Source organism: Orycteropus afer, unplaced genomic scaffold (genome assembly GCF_000298275.1).
Source record: "Orycteropus afer afer isolate SDZICR_OR568_19922 unplaced genomic scaffold, OryAfe1.0 scaffold00020, whole genome shotgun sequence".
In the NCBI taxonomy this organism is placed as follows: domain Eukaryota; kingdom Metazoa; phylum Chordata; class Mammalia; order Tubulidentata; family Orycteropodidae; genus Orycteropus; species Orycteropus afer.
Window position 1 is genome coordinate 5,500,138 of NW_006921607.1, and position 5,505 is coordinate 5,505,642.

Sequence of the window (5,505 nt, forward strand, 5' to 3'; positions counted from 1 at the left end):
TGTGCCCCTTGTATGCTCTATGGTATATATTAATATACATGTAGCACTTACAATTAGATATGTAGAAATATCCACATTGAAACCTAACGCTGCATGTGGGTGAGCTCCCTTACACCCTTCCAACCTCTTTAGCATATCTATGTACCTCTTCATAAATGATTATTTGTTTATAGTATAATATGGGGGAGCTCCGTGAGTAGGGTCTGACTTGACGGTACTTAACAACAACTGCTAGTGCAGTGCCTAAGGCATTTGACTGCAACCAGAAGGCTGGTGGTTCAAACTCACCAGCCACTCCTCAGAAGAAAGGTTGGACAATCTACTTCCGTAGTGATACTGCCTCGGAAACCCAAGGAGGGTCGCTATGAGTCGGGTCCGACTTGATGGCACCTAACAACAGTATAATATGGAACACTTCACAGTTTCCATATTATCTATGGGCAGGGGACATGCTAACCTCTGTATTGTTCCAATTTTAGTATATGTGCTGCTGAAGCAAGCACAACATCTACCCATTTTTTAATGTGTTTTTCAAAAAAATGTGTTCTGATCAAACTATTGTCTCATCTCTTGCTTTTCATCCTCTAACAGTGTGTCAGGGCCAGCTTTTCATGTCAGCAAAGGACATTGTATTGTCTTCATTCTTTGCCTCTTACTATGTGACCTTGGACAAGCTGTATGATCACTCTGAGACCTGGTGTGCTTATTCTCTAAAATAAGCATAAAAATATACCAGCTACACAGGGTTGTTCTGAGGATTAAATGAGTTAATATACGAAGACACCTCATGCAGTGTCTGATACATATTAAGTGCTCAAAAAATATCAGCTCTCATTGTTGTTAACAGTTACATGTAGTCCATGTAAAAAAAAAAAAAAAAAAGACCAACCCCGTTATATTGAGTTGATTCTGATTCATGGCGGTCCCTTGGGTGTCAGAGTAGAAATGTGTTTCATATGTTTTTCATAGTGGTGACCTATGAGAAGCAGATCGTCAATTCTTCCTTCTGCAAGGCCGCTGGGTGGATTCATACCACCAACCTTTCTCAGTTAGTAGCCAAGAGCAAACCATTTGTGCCACCCAGGAATCTACAGTCCACGTATGTACCACAATTCCATGTACCATGCTTTATTGAACCAGTTCCACATAAATGGTTACTCAGTGTGGCATACTGTTTGCAAAGATGGCCACAATTCTGCCCATCCGTGTACACATCTCTTTGCAACGTGATGTTACTATTTTTCTCATCAAGAGATGCAATCTGTTTCCATTTCTCCTCTCCTTGAATTTGAGCTACAAGTGTTATGGCTTTGGTCAACAGAATACAGTGAAAATGATGCTGTATGCTCCTGAAGCTAGGTATGAAAATGGTGTGGCAGTGGGTATCTGACCTCCTGTAATTCCACAAGGGGGAAGTACAATAGAGATCAATAGCCCAAGGCTGATTCCTATGGGGCCGAGGTCAGACATAACTCCTGTCTCCAACCTTTCTACCAATTCTGATACTGGTTGTCCCTTCCACAGCACAATCTACTTCTCTGCTGGGTTTGGTAATTCATTGCAGTGGCCACACAGAACTCACAGACCATACTCACGATTATGGGGTTTTTCAGAGAAGTGTTGTTATGTACCGTTGAGTTGGACCCAACTCTTAGCAACCTCTCCTTGGGTTTCCGAGGCAGTATCACTATGGAAGTAGATTGTCCAACCTTCCTTCCGAGGAGTGGCTGGTGGGTTTGAACTGCCAGTCTTCTGGTTAGCAGTCAAGTGCCTTAGGCACTACACTACCAGAGCTCACTATTAGAGAAGTACCAGGTTACAATTCAGGATCACGAACAATTCATGATATAGTTCTTCAGTAAGAACAGCTTTTGGGCCATGGCCACAGGCAAGTCTTTCCTTCCATTCCTAGGTCCCTCAGGCTGGCCTCTGGCCTGTTTTAACAAGTGTTACAAAGCTCTTTAGTTCCCCTAGTAAGTGCCCAAAAGCACCTCTCTCCACCAGTAGGCCTCTTGTTTGAAGGCACTCAGCTCTCTCAGTAGGTGGGTCAACCAAGCCTATTGTGACCACCTTGTTCTATAAGCCAGGAAGCCCACCACACCGTCTTACACTGATTTCCTGTCTCATGCTACTGTTATTTCTCTGCTATGGCTTCTCACTGTCTCCATTGTTACAGCTCTGTCTCCTGGGTCTACGAGGTTCATAGTGCAGGGGCCCCAGGTTCAAAAGACATGCTCCACTCTCAGCTCTTCTTGGCAGTAATGAGGTCCTCACCTTTCTACCTCTGGGACTGCTGATGTTAAGTTTAGCAGGATAGCAATCCCTTGTTAGGGTTCCATACACCTTATTTACATGGTCCCATCCCAACAAGGGTGCCATGTACCTTATTTGCATCTTTAGCAAGCTGTCCAATCCCTTTAGTGGGCCACAAGCACTTTATTTGCATAGTCCCACCCAATCATCTTGTGGGAGTTACAATACGATGGTGAGAAAGGCCATATAAAAGGATCAATTGCACTGCACTAGGCCTCAAGAAAGAGCCCTGGTGGGGTAGTGCCTAAGGCATTTGACTGCTAACCAGAAGGCTGGCAGTTCAAACCCACCAGCCACTCCTCAGAATGAAGATTGGGCATTCTACTTCTGTAGAGATACGGCCTCAGAAACCCAAAGCAGGATCACTATGAGTCAGGACTGACTCGATGGCAGTGAGTTTGGTTTTTGGTTTCGATAGGCCTCAAGAGATCTTGATGCTTTCATTCTCTTTCTTTTAGAGTCCGTTTTTTGAGGAGCTAAGGAACTCTGGTGGTGCAGTGCCTAAGGCATTTGACTGTTAACCAGAAGGTTGGTGGTTCAAACCCACCAGCCACTCTGTGGAAGAAAGATGGGGCAATCTACTTCCATAGAATTACTGTCTCAAAAACCCAATGGGGGGCGCTATGAGTCGGAATTGACTCAAAGGCAGTAGGTTTGGATGTGAAGAGCTAGACTGCTAAAGAAGCCACATGGAGGAGAATGGAGTCACATAAGCCTAGAACCTGAGCCAACTGCAAGGCATGTGAATGAAGCTTATAGGACTAGACAACCTGAAACTAACTGCCAACATGGGACTGAGCCCAGGCAAAACCATGTTGAGCAGAAAAGAATTGTTTCAGCTTCTTGTTGTTGTTATTATGTGCCATCAAGTCAGCCCTGACTCATAGCGACCCCTCCTTGGGTTTCCTAGGCAGTATCACTACGCAAGTAAGATTGCCCAACCTTCCTTCCGAGGAGTGGCTGATGGGTTTGAACTGCCAGCCATCTGGTGAGCAGTCAAGTGCCTTAGCCACTATGCTACCAGAGCTTAGACATGTCTAAAGTGCCAACCCACAAAAACAAGCAAATAAATGATTCTTGTTTTAAGCCACTATGTTTTGGGTTATTTGTTATGCAGCAATACATAGTTGATACACTTAGGTTCTCAGTGCAGTGGTTAAGATTCTAATAGCCTGGGTTGGAATGGAAGCTCCATCACTGGCATGTGACCTCAGTTTCTTTATCTGTACAGCTGGATCTTTTTGGTTTTTACTTCATCAGGTTGATGTGAGAATTAAATGAGATGATGAACATTCAGTGCATAGCACAGGGCCTGGCACAGAGCAAGTGTGCTCTCAACATCTTTTGGTTGAAGTTGTCGTATGAAGGGAGATTAGCCTGAAAATTGTCATGTGTTTGTGTGTGCATGGGGGGGCAGGGCAGGGATGGTGGTGGAGTGGTTGTCAGAGTAAGAATTAAGGATAATTGAGCTGATCTTTGGAGTCTCCAGGACTGGATGAACATTAAAGACTGGGGACTTCTTAGGACCAGAAACCTATGCCAGGTTGGCCCAGGAGATGGCAGGGGTTAGGTCTCACAGCGTTCCCCACGAGTGTGAAGAACTGTATGCTTGCACCTGGGTGAGCCATTGGGAATGAGGTCATGGATGGAAGCTGGAACGAGGTGGAAGAACATAGAACACATTGCAGAATGTAGAGGCTAAGAGCACTGGAAAGTCATTGAGAAATACCCCACTACACTCAGGTGAAAACTCAGACTCCTTACCACAGCCTGAATGTCCTACCCACCACTCCCACTTTATCTCCTACCTTCTCCCCCCTCACTCACAGTGCTTCAGCCACCCTGGCCTCTTTCGTCAATCTTATCAAGTTCTTTCCCATTTGGGGGTCTTTGTACTGGTGTTCCTTTCTCAGAGGAATCTTCTGAACCATTCAAACTAAACTTTTCCCCCATTTTACTGTTTCACAGCTACTTACCTTTTCCTGCCATAGTACTTATTACTACTTGAAATTACTGTTTATCATTTACCTGTTTGGTTCTCACTCTAGAAGGGGAGCTCTGTGAGGAAATGGTGTCTGTCTTGCTCACACCACATCCTCAACACAGTGTCTGGCGTATTGCAAGTGACCAATAGCTGTCAGTTGAATAATCATGAATAAAGATGGTGAAAAGAGAGCCTTGAGAACAGAAAGGATATGGCCGAAGAGATAAGTGGAAGGCCAGTCATTTCCTGGAAGGTTTTCAGAGAAACTCTGGGATCATCTTGCCTAACTTTCTCAATCCATAGGTGGGAAAACTGACGCCCAGAAAGGAGGATTGGCCAGCCTGAGGGCACCCAGAGAGCCACTGCTATGGATTCCAAGCCCACTGGTTCAAATGGCACAGACCAGTCTGACAGGATGAGGCCCAGAAAAGGTTACAGCCACCTCCTTGAAGCCATTACAGTATGTCCACACTCCTCCCCCATCGTACAGGGGAGGAGGTTTCTTTTCTGGGAGCAGAGGCGCCAGTCAGCTGACAAACTGCAAGGAGGGCTGAGGAAGGTGGAAGGCCCATCCTCTGACCAGGCAGCTATTCTGAAGCAGCTAGGGATAATGGCTGGTACCAAAATAACCCAGCCTCCTCACCTTGTTCCAGCCCTCACACCTCTACCCCACCCCAGGTGAAGCTAACACTTGACTTTCTCTCAGCAACACTTTAACTCCTCAGCTCTTAGCAGAGCCTGTAGGGGGCAGGGTGATCATCAGACCCAGCCCTGCCCACTGGGGGGCTCACAGTCTGGTGGGGGAGCCCAAGTAGTGACAAGTCAGGTTGTGGAGTGATGGCCAACAAGCTCTCTCAAGTAAAGAAGATGCTCAGAGGAAAAGATCCTTGTGAAGGTGAGGAAAGCATTCCGAGTAACAGAGGAAACTATCAGTACAAAGGGAGGGAAGCAACAAAGCTAAGTTTCAGGAATAGTTGCAATTTTAGTGGGTGGGAGCATAAGGAATTTAAGGGGGGGGGGTGTCAGAACGGGAGGAAAAGGGGTTTTGATCAAATTTTGTAGAGCCTTAAATACTAAGCTGAAGAGCTTGGGCTATCTTTAGCGGGCAAAAGTGAGCCTTGGACGATTTTTGATTAAGAGTATGCCATGATCAAGGAGCCCTGGTAGCACAATGGTTAAGCACTCGGCTGCTAGCCAAAAGGTGGAGG

The 5,505-nt window shown here is 45.8% G+C and overlaps 1 non-coding gene across 1 annotated transcript; it reads right to left on the minus strand.

The window, feature by feature from the left end:
- Positions 1-400: 400 nt before the first annotated feature.
- On the minus strand, positions 401-503 carry LOC122152206. Its single transcript, XR_006164444.1, has one exon. It is a non-coding gene; the product is annotated as a U6 spliceosomal RNA (small nuclear RNA).
- Between the last annotated feature and the right edge of the window lie 5,002 nt (positions 504-5,505).